This window comes from Bos indicus x Bos taurus, chromosome 10 (genome assembly GCF_003369695.1).
Source record: "Bos indicus x Bos taurus breed Angus x Brahman F1 hybrid chromosome 10, Bos_hybrid_MaternalHap_v2.0, whole genome shotgun sequence".
Taxonomy (NCBI): domain Eukaryota; kingdom Metazoa; phylum Chordata; class Mammalia; order Artiodactyla; family Bovidae; genus Bos; species Bos indicus x Bos taurus.
This window is the reverse complement of record NC_040085.1, coordinates 101,666,617-101,688,552: the sequence shown is the minus strand read 5'-3', so window position 1 is coordinate 101,688,552 and position 21,936 is coordinate 101,666,617. Positions and strand designations below refer to the sequence as shown.

General features: G+C 47.0%; 1 protein-coding gene and 1 long non-coding RNA gene across 2 annotated transcripts in view; one reads left to right on the top strand and one right to left on the bottom strand.

Moving 5' to 3' along the window:
• The window catches only part of KCNK13 (potassium two pore domain channel subfamily K member 13), a 106,220-nt gene that overhangs the window by 44,697 nt on the left and 39,587 nt on the right, over positions 1–21,936 (bottom strand). The window lies entirely within an intron of this gene.
• Positions 686–5,617, top strand: LOC113899263. The gene is made up of 3 exons (XR_003512884.1): positions 686–2,665; positions 2,790–3,067; positions 4,078–5,617. It is a non-coding gene; the product is annotated as an uncharacterized LOC113899263 (long non-coding RNA).

Here is a 21,936-nt window from a genome sequence, read left to right as displayed (position 1 = left end):
ATGTTCTAAAAACTATCAGAGGAAGAAAGATGGAGGGTCTAAAACTAAGAAGTGTCAGCTCTGTGTATAAGGAATAGTGCTCATTCCCACCACTTAGACAGGAACTTGCAGATGTTTTTCCAGAGGCAATAATGTGCTTTCTCCTAATCATAATGGTCAAATCTAGCCTCCTATCTTATCAACTGCATAGGTTTTACAAGAAAGCTGTCTGCCAGCAATCCTACTCCTGGGCATATACAGGAGAAAATCTAATGATACATGCACCCCAGTGTTCACTGCAGCAGTATATACAACAGCCAGAACATGGAGGCGAGCGACGTGTCCATCAACAGAGGAATGGATAAAGGACTGGTGGTACATATGTATGCGGGAATATTATTCTGCCATTAAAAGGAATGAAACAGCGCCAACTGCAGAGACTTGGCGATTGTAATACAGATCGAAGTAAGCCAGAAAGAGAAAAACAAGTATCGTGTAATATCGCTTAGGTGTAGAATCTAGAAAAATGATACCGATGGACTTATCTGCAAAGCAGAAATAGAAACACAGACATAAAGAACAAATGTATGGACACAAAGCGGGGGGTGGAATGAACTGGGAGACAGGGATTGACATATATATACACCACTAGGTATAAAATAGATAACTAATGAGAACCTACTGTGTAGCACAGGAAACTCTACTCAATGCTCTGTGGTGACCTAAATAGGAAGGAAATCCAAAGAGGAGATGCATATATACCTATAGCTGATTCATCTTGCTGTCTTTTACATCAGACATTAATACAACATTGTAAAGCAACTATACGCCAATACATTTTTTTAAAATGAAGACAGTCTGGAATGAAGGCTCAATTTGCAATCACAGAAAAGGAGGCGATGCTAAGCAACCTGCACAGAGATTAGACTGGCCACCTGGGCCTCATCAGTGGGAAGACGGCATCAGTCAAGCTCATCATACGCAACTGCGGATACAAACGTGTCTCACGTGGGGTCATTTTGCTTGAGAGTCTTCTTTGATACTGGTGCTGAAGGATGCTTTATGCAAGGGCCTAGCCCTTGGCCCATGATTTCAGCCACAGCAGCAGAACTGGACATACGTAACTGGTGCCAGAGAGGAGTGAGGCCCTGGATTTATATGGTGGAAATTACCCGCTGTCTTCTTTCTAGACATAAGCATGCTTGTGCTGAGGCGGTAACAGCCCGCCTTACAAGACTCTGGAAAGTGCTCTAGAGGAGGTTTTCCTGGGACAGTGAGGGCCCAAGACAGGGAGCAGGGAGTCTGCCTGGAGACACAGGAACCCTTTCGAAAGAGGAAGTGTTGAGCTGAGTCCTGAAGGAGCAGCCAGAGCTTTCAGCAGACAAATGGGGAGAGAGGAACCCGGTACCCCCATGTGTGGACTTGGAACTCAATCTGCCTGGTTTCAATCCTGCCCTGCCACTTGCTAGCGCTTATAATCTTGGTCAAGTTCCCTAACTGTTCTGGGCCTGCTTTATTATTATGAGGTGTTTTTTTTTCATGTGGACCATTGAAAAAAAGTATTTATTGAATTTGTTACGATATTGGTCGTGGTGTATGTTTTAGTTTTTTGGCCACGAGGCATGTGGAATCTCATTTCCCTGAGCAGGAATCAAACCCTCATACCCTGCACGGTGAGGCAAAGTCCTACCCACTGTACCACCAGGGACGTCCCTGTTTTTGTTTTAGGGAAGACTTTAACAAATCAGTTTTATCGAGATACAACTCACACACCATAATACGCCACCATTTAAAGAGTACAGTTCACTTACAATGCAAGACATTCACAGAATTGTCCATTCCCTGCACACCCAATTTTGGAACACTTTCATCATTCTAGAAAGAACCCCCATACACACTAGCAGTCATTCCGCATTGCCCTCCAATCCCCTTAGCTCCCAGCCACCACTAACCTACTTTCTGCCTCCATTTATCTGCCTTTTCTGGACATTTCAGAAAACTCACACAATACGTGGTCTTCTGTGACTGGCTTCTTTCACTTAGCATAATGTTTTACGCTAAGGTCTATGACTGTTTCCTCCTGTATCAAAGAAGAGTAATAATTGAACCTGCCTTGAATTGAGACGTCCTGAAGTTTAAAAGAGAAGTTGCCTAGTGTCCGGCGCAGAGGAAGGCCTCAATGCTGACGTCTCTTTGCAGAGCCAGAGAGGGGTCGGCTTACACACCCGCCAGGTCTAGAAGGATTCCGTCATCCCCGGGCGCAGGCAACAACGAGGAGCCACTGCGCGTGCGCACTGCTGTCCACAGTTCAAAACGGCTCCCGGAAGGCACAGGTGAACGCCGTTTCGGCGGTGAACGCTTCAGAGGCGCGGCGGCTGGGATGATTGGAAGAGCATCCTCTTGGGCGCCATGCGAATTCAGTTGGGAAAGAGCTTTGCAAACGGTGAACTAACGTAAAAATGGCAACTGTTACTTTTTCCATAAAACTTGTCCCAAAGGAAAGAGGACGCAGAATGCTGCGTGCCCTGCCGCGTGCGTGGCGCGGTGTGCGTGTCACTTCCTGTGACCCTCCACAGCCCTGCGAGGCGCCGGGGGCTGATTACTGAGGCTCGGGACACGGCAAGACATCTGGGCCCGTTCTCACACCAGCGTGGACCAGAGGAGCGAAAATTCAAGCTCAAGCCTGGTGGGTGGAAGCTGATACTCTTTCTTCCACCTTAGGCTTTGCCATCTTGTGAGGGAGTTAATGCTTTAATGTCCTGGCAGTTTCCTCTTATTTATTTCCAATGTCCTTCTCTATCTTCTTCCAGTTCCGGCAGGCGATACGTCAGTCCAAGATCGTCTTCTCACAATATCGTGAGATTTCAACCACATCGCTCCTGAGTCTTCATCTTCTCCGAAAGAGGTAGCTTGTGGTTAAACAACACTGTACGCTTGATGGGAGAACAAATATAAATTTGACTGTGTTCATTTCTATGGAGAACCATGGAGAGGCTCTTCAGGTGGCACTGCTGAGCGTGTGAGGTCCCTCCAGTTTTTATGGCCACTTGAACCTAAATGACCAAGCCACCCAACTCCCCCGACACTGGTAAATGATGTTCTTTTAAAGTTTTATGAATTGTTCGCTATTTACTTCCCTTTACTTCACTATCTACTTTCCCAGGAAAACCGACTAGAGTTCATTCTTTTGCTTAAGCTCAACGAAACACAGTGAAGATCTCTTTTTAAAAAGTATAGAACACAGTAGGCAAGACATGAAAGCAACCAGTGTCCATCAAAAGATGAATGGAAAAAGAAGACGAAGTGTGTGTGCATGTGTGTTCGTTATATATATATATATACACACACACATATATGTGTGTGTATATATATACATATATGTGTGTGTGTGTGTGTACACACATTGCTGTGTGCTAAGTTGCTTCAGTAGTATTCAGCTCTTTGTAACCCTATGGACCATAGCCTGCCAGGCTCCTCTGTCCATGGGGTTTTCCAGGCAAGAATACTGAAGTGGGTTGCCGTGCCCTCCTCCAGGGGATCTTCCTGACCAGGGACTGAGCCCATGCCTCTCATGTCTCCTGCACTGGCGGGCGGGTTCTTTAGCATTAGCACCGCCTGGGAGGCCCGTACTTCTCAGCATAAAAGAAGGATGAAATAATGCCGTTTACAGCAACATGGGTACACCCGGAGAATATTAGACTTAGCGAAGTGAGTCAGACAAAGGCAAAGTGTTAGGTGATACCAGTCACATGCGGAATCTAAAAAATAATACAAAGGATTTATATACACAACGGAAGCAGACTCTCATGCACAGAGAACAAACTTACGGATATCAAAAAAAGAAAGGGAGGGGAAAATTAGGAGTTTGGGATTAAGAGATACACACTACTAATACAAAAAAGATGAGCAACAGGAACAGCATTCAGTGCCTCACAGTAACCAGTAGTGGAAAAACATCTGAAAAAATGTATATGTATAGCTGAATCACTTTGCTGTAGTCTTGAAACTAACACAATATTGTAAACCAACTACACTTCAATTTTTGAAAAGTGTAAAGCATACTAGTCTCCGTGTATGAATCCTATCCCTTTCCTACAGGGTCAGTCACATTGAACATAGAGAAAGAACATGAATAAAACTAAGGATGATGAAAACATGGCTCAGTGGAAAGTTCCCATGCTGTCGGGAGAAAATAAAAGGAGCCGGCTGCACAGGGAAACAGCTGGGCCTTGCCTTACAACAGGTGGCTCCCCAGCGACCCGGCCGTCCCACCCCTCGGTGCTGCTCCCAGGACACTGGCTCCCCAAGCCCGGCCCCAGACCACCAGCGGCAGCACCGCCTCGAACTTACGACACAGGCAGAACCTCCGGTGCTGCCCCAGCCCACTGAATCAGAAACTCTGGGCACGGGGCCCAGCAGTCCGCGTTGTAACAAGTCCTCCAGAGAATTCTGATGCACACTCATGTCTGAGAACCACTACACTAGTGAAGGCTCATATAAAGATGCCCAGGAGACATCACCAAGAATGTTTTCTGGGCCACTGATCGTAATGGCACAAAAGCTGGGAAAAACTCAAATGCCCCAAGTCAGAAGAATGGAGAAGTAAACTGGAATATTCATATGACAGGATACTATGAAGACACCAAAACAAGTGAACTACAGTTAAAGGTTCCACGCAATATACATGAATCTTAGGAACATAGTATGGCGGCCTAGGAGAAGGTTGCAGTTGACTACATTCACATCATCCATCTCTTGTCAACCTCAAAGTCAAAAATGAAACAGTATATTGCTCATGGCTATACGCATATGTGATGCAAGCATAACTTTTTAACAGCTGGGGGGCTGATAACCACATACTTTGGGGTAATGGTCCCTTCTTAGGGAGGGGAGGTGGGGACAGAGGGGGAGATGCAATGCTGTCGGTAACACTCCCAGTTCTTAGAGCAGGGCGTGGTTCATAGGTGTCCACCTGATTAGAATGATTTGTAAGTTATATTTGTGTTACACACATTCTTCTGTGTATATTAAACATTAAGTTCAAGCACGAGTTCGAGCTGGGCTCCCAGAGGCCCATGGGATCCATGGGATCGCAAAGAGTTGGACACAACTGATCATTACTACTACTCTCGCTATAACTTGTTTCTCTTACTACCAGTTGATCTTCCCTGGAACCGGAAGTAAACTGCCGCTTGGAGAATTGTCACTCTTTCTCGTAATAAATTAGTTTCATTTGAAGATGGAGAACTTAACCACCTCTCAGAGTCCTGAAATGTTTGCACCACCGAGTTCATCACTTAAGATGAGAGACACAACTCCTGTCCCCGCTCTGATGGACCAGAGGGCAAAGCACCCACTTTATGTCCATGCACAGATGGATTTTCTGCCTCCCTCCCTGTCCTCACGTGGAAAGCTCTTCTAAGTGGCACGAGTTCGAGCTGGGCTCCCAGAGCCCCAGGGTCAAAGCAGGTTTGCCTTCAACCCAGGCAAGTACCAAAGCTCCATCTGTTTTCCATGATACATATTTTTCCTTATTTCCCAAAAGTATACTCAAAATGGTCACAGAATGTCCTTTGTTAGATGAAACATACTTTTGGAACATCTAATAGCTTTAATAAACTATGATGAGTGAGTTTTATGTGAAGCAGAGAAAGTAGTGTACAAAAAAAAAAGTATGGTGAGTGCTTTTACTTTTAAACCGCCTGCAGAATAAATGCCCCTTTCCCCTAACAGCTTACGGGCCATGCCCAGATCCATATGCAGAGCGCTCCCTTCCCCTTCGCGAAATGTAGAAAGGGTCTTCTTACTCTACAGAACATACGTGGTTTGGTGAAAGAAACATTTGTAAGGTACATATAATGTTTTTTTCACTTAAAAAAAATTAAGTTTGGAGACTTCCCTGGCGGTCCAGTGGTTAAGACTCTGTGCTTCCACTGCAGGGAACATGGGTTCAATCCCTGCTGAGGGATCTATCCCACATGCCATGTGGGGTGGTCAGTAAAAAATAATAATAATTAAGTTTTATTTTAGAATAGTTTTAGACTCACAAAAAATTGCTAAAAAAAAGTACAGAGAGCTTCCTGTGCCCAACACCCAGTTTCCCCTACTATTAACAGTTCCTGTGAGTATGGTATGTTTGTTACCGGTACTAAGCGATTGTTGTTGCTATTTAGTCACTAAACAACACTTTACAACCCCACAGACGGTAGCCCGCCAGGCTCCTCCGTCCATGGGGATTTCCAGGCAAGAATACTGGAGTGGATTGCCCTTTTCTTCTCCAGGGGATCTTCCCAACCCAGGGATCCAACCTGCGTCTCCTGCATTGGCAGGCAGGTTCTTTACTGCTCAGCCACCACAGAAGCCAAATACAGAACAATATGAGTATGCTATATTTGTTACCACTAATAACCAATGTTGATGCATTATTATCAAGCCCCTTCTTTATTCAGACTGCCTTTGTTTTTATCTCATGTCTTTTTTATCATTACAGGATTCCATCTAATATACCATATTTAGCCATCATGTCTTGGTAGAGGGCACTGGTCTGTGACACTTGCTCAGACAGAAAATTTTGGGTGACGTTGAGAGTCTTGAGGTTTTGGTCAGGTGTTTTGTAGATCGTCCCTTAATTGGAACTTGTCTGATGCTTTCTCATGGGTGGGTGTGTGTGTGTGTGTGTATTATTCGCTCAGTTGTAACAAACTTTTTTTGACTGTGGCCACCAGGCTCCTCTGTCGGTGAGATTCTCCAGGCAAGAATGCTGGAGTGGGCTGCCATGCCCTCCTCCAGCTTCTCATGGTGAGACTGAGGTGATCTGTCTAGTGTCACATCCTTGGGGAGGAAGACCACAGAAGGGAAGTGCTCAGCACATCATGTCAAGGAAACTCTTTATCCACGTGCCTTATCACAGATGACACGAAAGCCTTGATCACTGGCTGGGGGGGGGTCTGACAGGCTTCTCCACCACGAAGTTACCCCGTCTGCACCCAGGCTTCTCCACCCAGCGCTCGTGGGGGAGGTCACTGCACACGCGCGAGGGCGGGAGGGGCTCCACTCACATCCCTGAGGCCGCAGCATCTCTGTAAGTCATCTGACCTCCACGGGAGGCTTGTCTCCGCTCGAGAGGCTGAATCATTCCCTTACGGTAGTATAGACTCGTGGATAGTTACTTTCTACCTGGCTTATGGTCCGACACCATTTTATTTTATTCCTCAAATTGTCCCAGCTCTTTCAGTTGGCTCCTGTGTCCCTCTGACACACTCCCATCATTGTGGGATTTTCATCATCTTCATTTTTGAGCATTTCCTTACTTAGAGCATATGATTTTACTAAAGCTTTCATCCTAAAATTAAGAAAATTTGTGAGCTGAGGGTAGGAGAGGATAGATACTCCTTTGAAGTCTGAGGAGCTACTATTACATTATTTTCTTTCTATAAAGTCTACCCTTTGTAGATGATCAGTCCTAACATATGTTCCTATATGTTAGCCACAAAAATTTCCCCTTTCCATCCATCTGAGGTACCTGGGTTTTCATTCTCGTTTTATGGGAAACTTCCACCAAAACAGTGCAGAACTGGGGACTGCCCTGGCAGTACAAATGCTAAGACTCTCTGCTCTTGCTGCCGAGGGCCAGGTCCAATTCTGGTCAAGGAACTACGATCCCACAAGCCGTGTGGTCAAAAAAATTTTTTTAAGTGCAGAATTTGGGAAGAGTGCCCAGGATGGCAGAGTAGGAAGACCCTGAGCTTATTTCCTCCCATGGAAATACCCAAATTACAGCCACTTACTTGGCAATTGTTAACGCTGCTGCTGCTAACACTGGTGGTAACCAGCTCTTTATGACCCCGTGGACTGTAGCCCGCCAGGCTCCTCTGTCCGTGGGATTCTCCAGGCAAGGATGCTGGAGTGGGTTGCCATTTCCTCCTCCAGGGGATCTCTCAGACCCAGGGATCAGACCTGTGGCTCCTGCATTGCAGGCAGGTTCTTTACCACTGAGCCACGGGGAAGCCCCGATTGTCAATGGGAATGACCCAAAGACTGTAAGAAGAGAGCTTCTAAAACTAAAGAAGGAACTGGAATGAATCGGGTAGGAAGGGTGGGGGTGCAGTGCGGTCATGACCCACACCCCCGGGTGAGCAGCCCAGGAACAGGATAATTACACATGTAGACGTTTGCTCCAGGGCTTTGAGGGCCAGCGAGCCTACTCCTGGGAGAGGCAGAGGGCTGAAGGAATAGTTGTTGAGTCACTCAGTCGTGTCCAGCTCTTCGCTACCCCATGGATTTTAGCCCGCCAGGCTCCCTTATCCAGGGGATTCTCTAGGCAAGAATACCGGGTGGGTTGCCATTTCCTCTTCCAGGGGATCTTCCTGATCCAGCGAGTGAACCTGAGTCTCCCGCATTGGCAGGCGGATTGTTTACCTCTGAGCCACCACGGAAGCCCTAGAGGAAACAGACTGCATACTTCAAGGGCACGTATAAAGCCTTACACACTATGAGACTCAGACCAGAAAAGTAATTTGAAAGGAGCCTGAGCCAGACTCATTGGCTACTCTTGAAGGGCCTCAGGGACAGGCAGGAGGCGACTGCGACTGATGCCAGGGTCCTGGACGACGGTGGCAGCCGTTCGGCAAGCCTGAGGTGCTGCGTCCCGTGACAGCGGGGAGGATGTGCTGCTGTCTGGGTTTCCACTCTCAGGTATGTTAGTCTTGTCCGCTGCTGTAACAAGTTACCACAGGTCAGTGGCTCAGAGCAGCACAAATCCGTCATCTCAGATTCGGAGGTCAGAAGTCGGACTTCACCAAGCTAAAAATGAGACCTGGCCTCCATGATGACCTAGAAGGGGGACGGGATGGGGGAGGGAGGCTTGGGACTGACTGGCATTGTCGTGGCATAAACCAACACGACACTGTACAGCAATTATCCTCCCATTAAATAATAACAATAAACAAGCCTGCAGTTCCTTACCTCTTTCTGGAGCTTCCCCCTAGCTTGTCCAGCTTTTGTTGGAATTCAGCGACCTGAGGTTACAGAGCTGGGCGCCCATCTCCCGGCGGGCTGAGAGCAGTCCCCGGGCGAGTGTCCCCTCTTCCTATCGTCGGTGGCAGAAGGGGTGGATGGAGTCCCTCTCGTGCTTTGAATCTCTTCTGCTCTATTTGGTCACCTTTCTCTGACGTTTGCCAGGAAAGGTTCTCTGTTTTTAAGTGCTCTGATTACACAGAGCCCGTGCAGATAACCCAGAATAATCTCCCTATTCGAGGTTCCAGGGAGCAGGGCGTGAACATCTTTGGGGGGCGTTACTCAGCTACTCTCATCAGCATAGTGGCTGGTGTGTCAGAGAACAACTGTCTCCTTTAATGAATGAGAGAGAAAGCTGAGCGTGCACTCGGAACTGAGCTCTGATACTTTGTCAGTTAGAAGGTGGTCTGTGTCGTGTAAAGCTAGGTGTTGGCGGGACAGAAAGGACAGCTTTAGGAAGATGAAAACAGCTTCTGTCTGGCATTTCAGTTCAACAAGGCTCCCAGTCTTGGGAGCACATTCAAATCACTAGGAGCTTGTAGGAAACACCTTTGCCAGATGCTCCACAGATCAGTTAAGGGAGACTATCTGGGGGTGGGAAGAGGGGAGCGCGGCTATTTGTTAAAAAAACCTCCCCAGGTGATGTGGAAGCCCTGCTGAGGTGGAGAAGCACTGGCTCGGAATTATCCAGATTTCAGATTCTGTGACCCTCTGTGATGGGCTGAGCCGCGCCCCCCACCCCAATGCGTATGTTGAAATCCTCACCCCCAGTATTTCAGCAGGTGGGAAGAGTTGGAGACAGGAAAAATAGGAACTTAGTAACTTAATAAGGAAATTAAGCTAAAACAAGGTCAAAATGAAGCTAATTAAGTGAAGCTAAAGGTAGGGCCCTAATCTAGAATGCCTGGTGTCCTAATAGAAGATGCGGACACAGCAGACACAGTGAGGGAAGAGAGTGTGCGGATGTGGGGGAACACAGCCGTCCACAGGCTTCCAGCAAAGAGATCTCGGAAGAAACCAACCCTGCCAACACCTTGACTCTGGACTTCAAGCCTCCAGAAGTGTAAGAAAATAAATTTCTCTTCTTTAAGCTACCAAGTCTGAGGCGCTCTGTTAGGGCGCCCAAGGAGGGCAATATATCCTTTGGAGCACTTAGTGCCTCTCAGTTCAGTTCAGGTGTTGCTCAGTCGTGTCCGACTCTTTGAGACCCCATGGACGGCAGCACACCAGGCCTCCCTGTCCATCACCATCTCCCAGAGTTCACTCAAACTCGTGTCCATTGAGTCAGTGATGCCATCCAACCATCTCAGCCTCTGTCGTCCCCTTCTCCTCCCGCCTTCAATCTTTCCCAGCATCAGGGTATTTTCCAATGAGTCAGCTCTTTGCATCAGGTGGTCAAACTATTGGAGTTTCAGCTTCAGCATCAGCCCTTCCAAGAACACCCAGGACTGATTTCCTTTAGGATGGACTGGTTGGCTCTCCTTGCAGTTCAAGGGACTCTCAAGAGTCTTCTCCAACACCACAGTTCAAAAGCATCAATTCTTCAGTGCTCAGCTTTCTTTATAGTCCAACTCTCACATCCATACATGACCACTGGAAAAACCATAGCCTTGACTAGACGGACCTTTGTTGGCAAAGTAATGTCTCTGCTTTTGAATATGCTGTCTAGGTTGGTCATAACTTTGCTTCCAAGGAGTAAGCGTCCTTTAATTTCATGGCTTCAGTCACGATCTGTAGTGATTTTGGAGCCCCCAAAAATAAAGTCTGACACTGTTTCTACTGTTTCCCCATCTCTTTGCCATGAAGTGATGGGACCAGATGCCATGATCTTAATTTTCTGTATGTTAATCTTTAAGCCAACTTTTTCACTCTCTTCTTTCACTTTCATCAAGAGGCGCTTTAGTTCTTCTTTGCTTTCTGCCATAAGGTGTCATCTGCATATCTGAAGTTATTGATATTTCTCCTGGCAATCTTGATTCCAGCTCGTGCTTCATCCAGCCCGGCATTTGGCATGACGTACTCCTGTGGCTCAGCTGGTAAAGAATCAGCCTATGATGCAGGAGACCTGGGTTTGGTCCATGGGTTGGAAGATCCCCTGCAGAAGGGAAAGGCTACCCACTCTAGTATTCTGGCCTGGAGAATTCTATGGACTAGCAGACACGACTAAGCGACTTTCACTTACACTTTTCACTTTCGCTCTGCATGTAAGTTAAATAAGCAGGGTGATAATATACAGCTTTGACCTACTCTGTTCCTGATTTGGAACCAGTTTGTTGTTCCATGTCCGGTTCTAACTGTTGCTTCCTGACCTGCATACAGATTTCTCAGGAGGCAGGTCAGGTGGTCTGGTATTCCCATCTCTTTCAGAATTTTCCACAGTTTGTTGTGATCCACACAGTCAAAGGCTTAGGCATAGTCAATAAAGCAGATGTTTTTCTGGAACTCTCTTGCTTTTTCCATGATCCAGCGGATGTTGGCAATTTGATCTCTGGTTCCTCTGCCTTTTCTAAAACCAGCTTGAACATCTGGACGTTCACGGTTCACATATTGCTGAAGTCTGGCTTGGAGAATGTTGAGCATTACTTTACTAGCATGTGAGATGAGTGCAATTGTGCGGTAGTTTGAACATTCTTTGGCATTGCCTTTCTTTGGGGTTGGAATGAAAACTGACCTTTTCCAGTCCTGTGGCCACTGCTGAGTTTTCCAGATTTGCTGGCATATTGAGTGCAGCACTCTACAGCATCACAGCATCAATAGCGCCTCTGATCTCCCTTAACGAGTACGGGCTCTTAGGCTGGGCCTGGCCTTCTCACCTGTTTCTCCTGAAGCTTCTCATGCTGTTGTGAGTACAGCAGCTCAGTAAGTCTAAACAGAGCATCCGCAAGCCAGGGCGGCTTGAGGTGCTGTCCCGTCTCCAGCGCTGCTCTGTGATTCTGGCGAAGTCATTCAGCACGTCCCCCTCTGTAAAATGCCGTCGCCTGTGACTGCTGGGAGAGCGTGCAGTGGAAAAACCCCTGCGAGGGGAAATCTACCAGACGGTGGCCCTCAGCTTTTTTGGCCCCGGGGACCACTAACCTGAAAGAGAATTTTTGCATGCCTGGGCGGGGGGGATGGTTTCAGGATGATTCGTGCGTATTACACTTAGTGAGCACTTACTTTCTCATCTAATGCTACCGCTGATCTGACAGGAGGGACCGATCCGTGGCCTGGAGGTTGGGGACCCCTGGCCTAGGATCCCTCCTCAGCCTGCCTGGCTTTGGATTCGGTGGAGGGTCTGTTGGGTATGCACTGAAAGAACAGAATGTCATGGGGCAAATCCACGCACACTTCGTCTTCTATCAGCTCAGCTGCGACTTTAAAAATTAATTCTAATGGTGTTCTCCCCCAGTGACAGCCTTTTTATTTCACTATTTACTGAATGCCTTGGGCCAACAGGTGAACATCATATTCTAAATAAGACTCAACATTTTCACATAGGATCTTTAAAATATACACAGATACAGCCCTTTTGGCAAGTAAGGTCCAATTATGAGTGAAAAGCCATTAAAATATTCATATCCTATTATCCACAAATTTCACTTCTGTTACTTCTGAGGGACAGATGCTAAATACAGAAAGAGCTTTGCTAGTACTCACAGGATTGTAAGTAGTGAAAACCCAGCAACAATCTAAATGTCCAGTGAAAGAGGGCAAATCAGAAAATGGTACATGCTCCACCACAGACTGTTTGTGAAGCTATCGAAATGATGAAAGATACATGTATTATGGTGTTTACTTAAGAAAAAGATGCAGAATATCTAAAGTTTAAAATGCATAAACACAACATTTTTTGTTGTGAGTATAGTGAATCAACTACACTTATTAAAATTTTTTTAAAAAAGGAAAAATGCATAGAGATAAGGTTAAAAGGAAATCTAATGATAAAGGCAGAAACTTAGCTGGTGGGGCTATGTGTAATCTCCTCCTTCGTTCTGCTTCTCTGGAGTTTCCGACTTTTTCTCTAACGAGAATAGACTACATTTATCAAGGCGGGAAACTGAAATAGAGATCGTATAAACAGTCAGCAACAAGCAGCAGCGCCAGGACCACGCGAACCGTTTCGCTGGAGACTCGGCCGCCTCACTGCAGCGCACGGAGCCGAGCGCCGCCCGGCTCACCACGCGGCTCTGCTCCGACCCTCCCGGCCCTCGCTTTCCTGGCGTGGGTGCAAAACAGCCCAAGGAAGCCGCGGAGCTTAGAGAGGGGCGAGCGAGGGAGCGCCAAGGGCCGCTTCAGCAGCTTCATCCCGTTCACAAAACACTCTCCTTAATAAGTTAAGAGAGAGCTGCCGAGCAGAGTCCGTTTCCATAAGCCTGTAGTTGGGCGGAGGCGCCGCGTGACCCTTCCGCTCCGCGGGTGCTCCCCAGTGGCCCGGCCTCTGCGGGGAGCCACACAGCCCCCCACGCAGTTAAGCCGAGATCCCGGCGCGGACTCTGCCTCCGCTGCCTTCTCCTCACAGCAGCCCTTCAACCCTGTTGCTGAAGAACTCCGAATGCCTCCCCATCCGTCTACTTCTCCATGTGGCTGACGCCACCACCCCCTCTCCCTTGAACAACTCGAAGCCAGACACTGCTTCCCTTCTAAATTCATCCTCTCCTCCTTCCACAGTAATGTGTTAGCGTATCAGTCGCTCAGTCATGTCCGACTCTTTGTGATCCCGCAGACTGTAGCCCTCCAGGCTCCTCTGTCCATGGAATTCTCCAGGCAAGAGTACTGGAGTGGGTTGCCATGCCCTTCTCCAGAGGATCTTTCTGACCTAGGGATTGAACTTGGGTCTCCTGCATTGCAGGCAGATTCTTTACTGTCTGAGATAGAGTGTCAGTTGCTCAGTCATGTCTGACTCCTTGCAACCCCATGGACTGTAGCCCACCAGGCTCCTCTGTCCATGGGATTTCCCAGGCAAGAATACTGGAGTGGGTTGCCATTTCTTCCTCCAGGGGATCTTCTAGACCCAGGGATCAAACCTGAGTCTCTTGTGTCCCCTGCGTTGACGGGCAGATTCTCTACCGCTGTGGCACCTGGGCAATCCATGGATTTGATCAATTATGTACTTCCAGTAATTGAAAGATAACTCAGTAAAAAATTAAAAACATTTTTAAGTCTTATGATTATAGGAAATTCAAAAAATTAACTCCCAGGTCAAGCCAGTATGAGCTGAAAAGGGAGACGGGCTCATATGCCCAGACCGAGGGAAAGCAGCCCTCCACTCTAGGGCCACTGGACCCCGTCCCTAAACTTGTACAAAGACTCTTTTTCAGCTCTGCTCTCATCTCAGTTTTTGCATGTGGGCCTATTTTGAGATAATTCTAATGTTTCTGCCTATCTTCTGAGCAAAGGGTATTAGCAGCTATGTTCAAGGATGTTTCCAAAACTGCTCTGAGGCATGGAGCAGATTTGCTTGCATTCTAGGATTTAGCAACGGTGCCTGAGGTATGACACAAAACTCATAAGAAAAAATTAGGTATATTGAAGTCTACCAGAATTTAAAACTTTGGTGCATCAGAGGACATTATCAAAGGACAACATGCAAAGCAGGAGAAAATATTTGCAAATAATATATATGATAAGTGCCTAGTGATTAGGGTCCTATATCTAGAATATCTTTATTTTCTTGGGTTCCAAAATCACTGCAGACAGTGACTGCAGTCATGAAATTAAAAGACGCTTCCTCCTTGGAAGAAAAGCTATGATAAACCTAGACAGTGTATTAAAAAGCAGAGACATCACTTTGCTGACAAAGATCCGTATAGTCAAAGCTACGGTTTTTCCAGTAGTTTTGTATGGATGTGAGAGTTGGACCATAAAGAATGCTGAGCACCGAAGAACTGATGCTGTTGAATTGTGCTAGAGAAGAGTCTTGAGAGTCCTTTAGACACAAGAAGATCAAACCAGTCAACCTTAAAGGAAATGAACCCTGAAAACTCATTGGAAGGACTGATGCTGAAGCTGAAACTCCAATACTTTGGCCACCTGATGTGAAGAACTGACTCATTTGAAAAGACCCTGATGCTGGGAAAGATTGAAGGTGGAAGAAGGGGATGGCAGAGGATGAGATGGCTGGATGGCATTAAGTGTGAGATTAATGGACATTAAGTATGAGCAAACTCCAGGAGATGGTGAAGGATGGTGAAGCCTGGCGTGCCGCAGTCCACGGGGTCACAAAGAGTCAGACACAACTGAGTGACTGAGCAAGCAAGCAAGATGGCCATTAATAAGACGGAAAATAACAAGTGTTGGTGAGGATATGGAGAAACTGGAACCCTTGACATTTCTGGTGGGATATAAAATGTTGCAGCTGCTGTGGAAAACAGCATGGAGCTTCTTCAAAAAATTAAACATAGAATTATCAGATGAGCCAGCAATTCCACTCCTCGATTTACACCTCAAACACTGAAAACCAGTGCTCAAATATGTATATACAAATGTTTATAGCAGCACCATGCAGGAAAGTGGAAAGGTGGTGACGACCTGAATGTCCATCAACCGTGGGGCGCTGATACATGCCACAGTGTGCATGAACCACTAAACATTATGTTCAATCAAAGCAGCTAGACCCCAAAGGCAACAGTATCAATCGACTGTCTTTATATGAGCTGTCCTGGTTAAATTCACAGAGGCAGCAAGCAGACAGGTGGTCGCCAGGAGCTGAGGGGTGCGGCGGAACGAGGGAGGCTCTTAAAGGCTCTGGAGTTGTTCTCCAGGGCGATGAAAATGTCCCAGGATGAGACACAGGTGTCGGTGGCAGGAATGTGGTGAATGAATTAAAGGACCCTGAACACTTGACAAAAGGCAGATCTGAGGGACTCCCCTGGTGGTCTAGGGGTTAAGAGTCTGCTTGCCAATGCAGGGGAATGGGTTTGATCCCAGGTCTGGGAAGATGCCACCTGCCACAGTCCACAACTACCGAAGCACCTACAGCTGGGGCCCCGAACCCAGAGGAAGCGCTGCAGCCAGAGCCCACGCACCGCGACTGGAGAGAGCCCACCTGCAGCAGCGGAGACCCAGCGTAGCGTAAATAAAATAATTTTTTTTTTCAAAAAGGCGAATTTTATGCTGGGCCAATTTCATCACACACACAAAAATAAAGCTAAGTTTCCCTGTGGGAAAAATGCTGAGCACATTTTCTTGCAGCTCCTTTTGGACGAGGGATCTCCTGCACTCGGGGTCCTCAGCTGTGACACAGGTCTCCGGGAGCAGCGTTCCCCCAGCCGGCGGTGCTCGGCTCCCCTGGGATGGGAGAAGCCAGCGGACCATGCGAAGACGGGGCTTGAGCTGCTTCTGTGCTGAAATGAGCTGTCCACTCAGGCTGCTTGCTGCCTTCCCAGCAGAGTCCAAGCAAGTGCCGTGGATTGATGATCAAGGGGCAAGAAGGCCTCTGGAGCTTGTCCCCAAGGGTACCATGGGCCATGGTAATGAGATGGCAGTGCAAAGTGCCAGGCACACCCCAGGCTTGCTTTCACCCCCGTAACGCCAAGAAGACATTTGGGCAAAGCAAGCGCCAAATACTTGGGGACTTAGTGACACCTATTCCTAGAGAATATAGATTTCAGAGTAGGCTTCAGAAAAACATCAGCAGGCTATTGACTGGGAAGGGGAATGTCTTTGAGTGTCTTATACTTTGATTTGCGTGGTGGTTACAAGGCTATCGTATCTGTGAAGAAGAGTGCAGTCAGTAAATGTAGGAACTCATCAAGGCGGACACTTAAGATTTAAACATTTGACTGCACCTGTGTTACAGCTCGTTAAAAAATTGTGGTCCAGGGAGAGGCAGGCATAGAACAATATGCTTGGAATTCTTTCATTCAAATAAATTTAAAATAATCAAGCAAACACAGAAACAAAAGCTCCTCCGCAGCACAGTGAACAGTCTCAGGGAGACTCGCAGGACGACGTGTGCGATGCGAGTGCAGAGCAGCTGTGGCTCTTGATCCTGGCGGATTGAAAACTCGGCTGAAGAGGTTTTCATGAATACCAGTGGCTGGGGACCATCCAACCCAATGCCAAAGAATGCTCAAACTACCACACAATTGCACTCATCTCACACGCTAGTAAAGTAATGCTCAAAATTCTCCAAGCCAGGCTTCAACAGTACGTGAACTTCCAGATGTTCAACCTGGATTTAGAAAAGGCAGAGGAACCAGAGATCAAATTGCCAACATCTGTTGGATTATCGAAAAAGCAAGAGAGTTCCAGAAAAACATCTATTTCTGCTTTATTGACTATGCCAAAGCTTTTGACTCTGTGGATCACCACAAACTGTGGAAAATTCTTAAAGGGATGGGAATACCAGACCACCTGACCTGCCTCTTGAGAAACCTATATGCAGGTCAAGAAGCAACAGTTAAAACTGGACATGGAACAACAGACTGGTTCCAAATAGGGAAAGGAGTATGTCAAGGCTGTGTATCGTCATCCTGCTTATATAACTTCTATGCAGAGTACATCATGAGAAACGCTGGGCTGGAAGAAGCACAAGCTGGAATCAAGATGGCTGGGAGAAATATCAATAACCTCAGATATGCAGATGACACCACCCTTATGGCAGAAAGCGAAGAAGAACTAAAGAACCTCTTGATGAAAGTGAAAGAGGAGAGTGAAAAAGTTGGCTTAAAGCTCAACATTCAGAAAACGAAGATCATGGCATCTGGTCCCATCACTTCATGGCAAATAGATGGGGAAACAGTGGAAACAGTGGCAGACTTTATTTTTTGTCCTCCAAAATCACTGCAGATGGTGATTGCAGCCATGAAATTAAAAGACGCTTACTCCTTGGAAGGAAAGTTATGACCAACCTAGATAGCATATTAAAAAGCAGAGACATTACTTTGCCAGCAAAGTCCATCTAGTCAAAGCGATGGTTTTTCCAGTAGTCATGTATGGATGTGAGAGTTGGACTATAAAGAAAGCTGAGCGCCGAAGAATTGATGCTTTTGAACTGTGGTGTTGGAGAAGACTCTTGAGAGTCCCTTGGACTGCAAGGAGATCCAACCAGTCCATCCTAAAGGAAATCAGTCCTGAATATTCATTGGAAGGACTGATGTTGAAGCTGAAACTCCAATACTTAGGCCACCTGATGCAAAGAACTGACTCATTGGAAAAGACCCTGATGCTGGTAAAGATTGAGGGTTAGATTGAGGCAGGAGGAGAAGGGGATGGCAGAGGCTGAGATGGTTGGATGGCATCACCGACTCAATGAACATGAGTTTGAGTAAACACCAGAAGTTGGTGATGGACAGGGAGCTCTAGCGTGCTGCAGTCCATGGGGTCGTAGAGTCAGACAGGACTGAGCGACTGAAGTGAACTGGGGGCAACCCATGGAGAATGTGATTTAATTGGCCCTGGGGGAGAAGACGATTTTGTAGCTCTCTAGGTGGTTCTATGGGTTGGGGCGGGGGGGTGGACCAACTAGGACCTGAGAGCTACATTTGCCTGCAGACTGTTTTTAACAAATGAAGTGTTACTAGAACATAGCCACGCACACACTCGTTCACTCATGTAGCGGCTTTCACGCCACAATGGAGAAGGCGAGCCCCGGGGGCCGCATAGACTAAACTCTCTTTCACTGGCCCTTTACAGAAAAGGTCCGCTAATCCTGACATCTGATCAGGACTGCACGTTTGAACCACCTGGGGGAGTTTACAAACCGCTCAGACGTTCACCTCCACCTGCAACCTCCTGCAGCCCTGTCTTCAGGCAGGGGGCGTGCGCCTGATGTCTTTGTAAAGTCCAGGAGATTTTCACGAGGAACCCTGAGTTCCAAACCGGTCCCTTTGGGCTGATGCAGTTCCCAGTGGAGCCCAAAGTCTGGCAGCAGTGGGCTGGCTCCCCAGCATCATCTGAGGAACTTGGACTCAGGTCCCCAGCTGTTACCTTTCAGAAACTGAGTCAGTCAGTCTCGGGGAGACCCCATCAACTGCTGTTATTAAAACACTAACAAGCCAACAAAAGTCCCCCTAACTCCCCCCTGTGTTTGGGAATGCTGACATCCAGAGGCCGAAACAAGACCAGACCCCAGCCCAGAGCAAACATTTGAAAGGCACTGTTCTCTCTGGATGCTGGCGTGGGCGCCTGCTTAGTGAGAGGCCAGTGATTTTGATCTGATTTTGGCTTTAAGTGCAGGTAAGAGAGTGGGCTCTGCCCAGGCAAACATTTGAAAGGCACTGTTCTCTCTGGACGCTGGCGTGGGCGCCTGCTTAGTGAGAGGCCAGTGATTTTGATCTGATTTTGGCTTTAAGTGCAGGTGAGAGAGCGGGCTCTGCCCAGGCTGCATTTAGGGGCCCCCAAAAGTCTCCGCTCTGACAGGAAGTGATCAGAGTGGTGGGGGGGGCTAGTGAGCAGCTCCATGAGAGACAAGGGTCGCCCAGCAGCAGAAGGCGCTGGGGGCTGCTCCCAAGTGAGGCCAGTGCCCACCCAACAGTGAAGTCCCTCGGGATGGTCAGGGCCATCTGCTTCCAGAAGAGAAACCAGCAACTATTCCTCACTCTCAGGATGACTCGCAAGACTATCCTCAGAGTCAGAAGCAAATGCCTCCCGGTGGTGGAGACGAAAGTGAAAAAAAATGTTAGCTGCTCAGTTGGACTCTTTGCGACCCCATGGACTCTAGCCCTCCAGGCTCCTCGGTGTGTGGGATTTCCCAGGCAAGAACACTGGCTGCCATTCCCTTCTACAGGGGATCTTTCTGACCCAGGGATCGAACCTGGGTCTCCTGCATTGCAGGCAGATTCTTCACCACTGAGCCACCAGGGGAGCCACTGAATCAGGCCCAAGCAGCCAGAATGAAACCAGCGTGGCACAACCACAGGGCCCCACCTGGGAGTGAGCCGCAGTGCTCGTGGGAGAGCGGCGATAAGCGTGCGTGGCTTTCCCTCTGCCCCAGGCCCTCTCGACCCCACCGCATCTGGGGAGGAATTTGAGACTTACCCAAGAGTTACAGAGATGATACAGAAAATTCCTCTAGCCCCTCACCTAGTTTTCCTTCATGTAAAAATGTAACATTACTGTGATACATTTGCCAAATCTAAAAAACCAACATTACTGTTCACTGAACTCGACTCATTTGGATTTCACCGATCACCAATTTTTCCACCATCATCTTTTTTTTTCTGTCCCAAGATCCAATCTAAACTGGCCTCGACTCATCACGTCTCCATTGCCCTCTTCCATGATCATTTTTAAATATTCTAATTGACCCAATTAATGCTTTGCCCTTAAAAACATTTTTTGTTCTGTCTTTAAGTATATGTATATTTTAATCTGGGCTTCCCAGGTGGTAAAAGAAATTTCCCTGACAATGCTGCATACACACAAGACTTGAGTTCTATCCCTGGGTCCTGAAGATCCTCTGGAGGAGGAAATGGCAACCCACTCCAATATTCTTGCCTGGAGAATCCCCTGGACAGAGGAGCCTGGCGGACTACAGTCCATGGGGCCACAAGAAAGTCAGACATAACTGGGCACACACGTATATTTTAATCTGAATTTTACCAACACTGAAGAAATGTCATTGAGCAAGTGTTTTTCTCAATGAATTCTACCATAAACCACTTTAATCCCTCAACAATTTTTCCATTTTGTGCAGTTAAACATTACCTTGTTTTTTTCTATTAAATTTTTTCTTTCAACGGGATTTTTTCCTACTAAAAATATTACCAAAAAATACGGGTCTTCAGTTACCTCTGTCTGTATGAATGCTCTCAGTCAAACCTTGTGATAATCTGAGTTTTCTTTTTTACTCCAATTACTCCAACAGCAATTTCCTGGGTCAAAATCTCCATATCCAGATTGTTCCAAGATTGATTCCTCTGATTAATTTTTATTTTTTAAATGAGGTATAATTGACATACATGATATTCCTTTCAGGTGTATGACATAATGGCTCAGTATTTGTAAAGCATTAAATATAATCTTTCTCAAGATTGCTTTGGCTCTTTGAGGTCTTATGTAGTTCCATATAAATATTAGGATTGTTTTTTATATTTCTATGAAAAATGCCATTGAGGGACCCACCCTGGTGGCCCAGTGGCTAAGATGCTGTGCTCCCAATGCAGGGGGCCTGGGTTCAATCCCTGGTCCAGGAACTAGATCCCACATGCTGCAATTAAAATAGCCCTTGAGCAGCCAAATAAATAATAATAATAATAAAATTTAAAAAAAAGAAAAATGCCATTGAGAAAAAAATCAATTTTAAACGTGGATGTTTCCTTCTCCTGGTTTTATTTTCTGTGGGTTTTTCTATTTTACCTAATTTTTCCCAGTTAAATTGTTGTACTTTTCAAAATTACGAATAAATGTACATTCATGAGTTTCTCATCTGTGACGTTTTATTATGTTCAGTGTTGTCAGTTTCATTTTGCATTAGCTATTTCTCCTAGTAACATTTACTGATAACTTGGGTAAAAACAGATGATTTGTATTTTCTTGGTAAGCCATGGAAGAAAGGAGCAGTTCTCAGATATTCTAGGAACGCCCTGCTGCCCAGAAGGAATCTATGGTATTGCCCGTCCAGCTCTTCTGGATGCTTGTGCTCCCTCCACATGCACGGCCTGGCAGAGCAGGAACAAGAGCTAGAGACTTCCCTGGTGGTTCAGTGGACAGGAATCTGTCTGCCAACTCAGGGGACACGGGTTCGATCCCTGGTCCGGGAAGACCACACAGGCCGTGGAGCAACTAAGCCCGTGCACCGCAGCTCCTGAACTGGTGCTCCAGGGCCTGCAAGCCGCAACTGCTTAGCCCTTGAGCTGCAACCACTGAAGCCCGTGTGCCTAGAGCCTGTGCTCCGCAAAAAGAGAGGCCACAGCGGTGAGGAGCCTGCCATCGCAGTGAAGAGGGCCCCCTGCCCACCGCAACTAGAGAAAGTGCGGCCAACAATATTAATTAAAAGAAAAAAAAGGAGAAGTGGTGGCT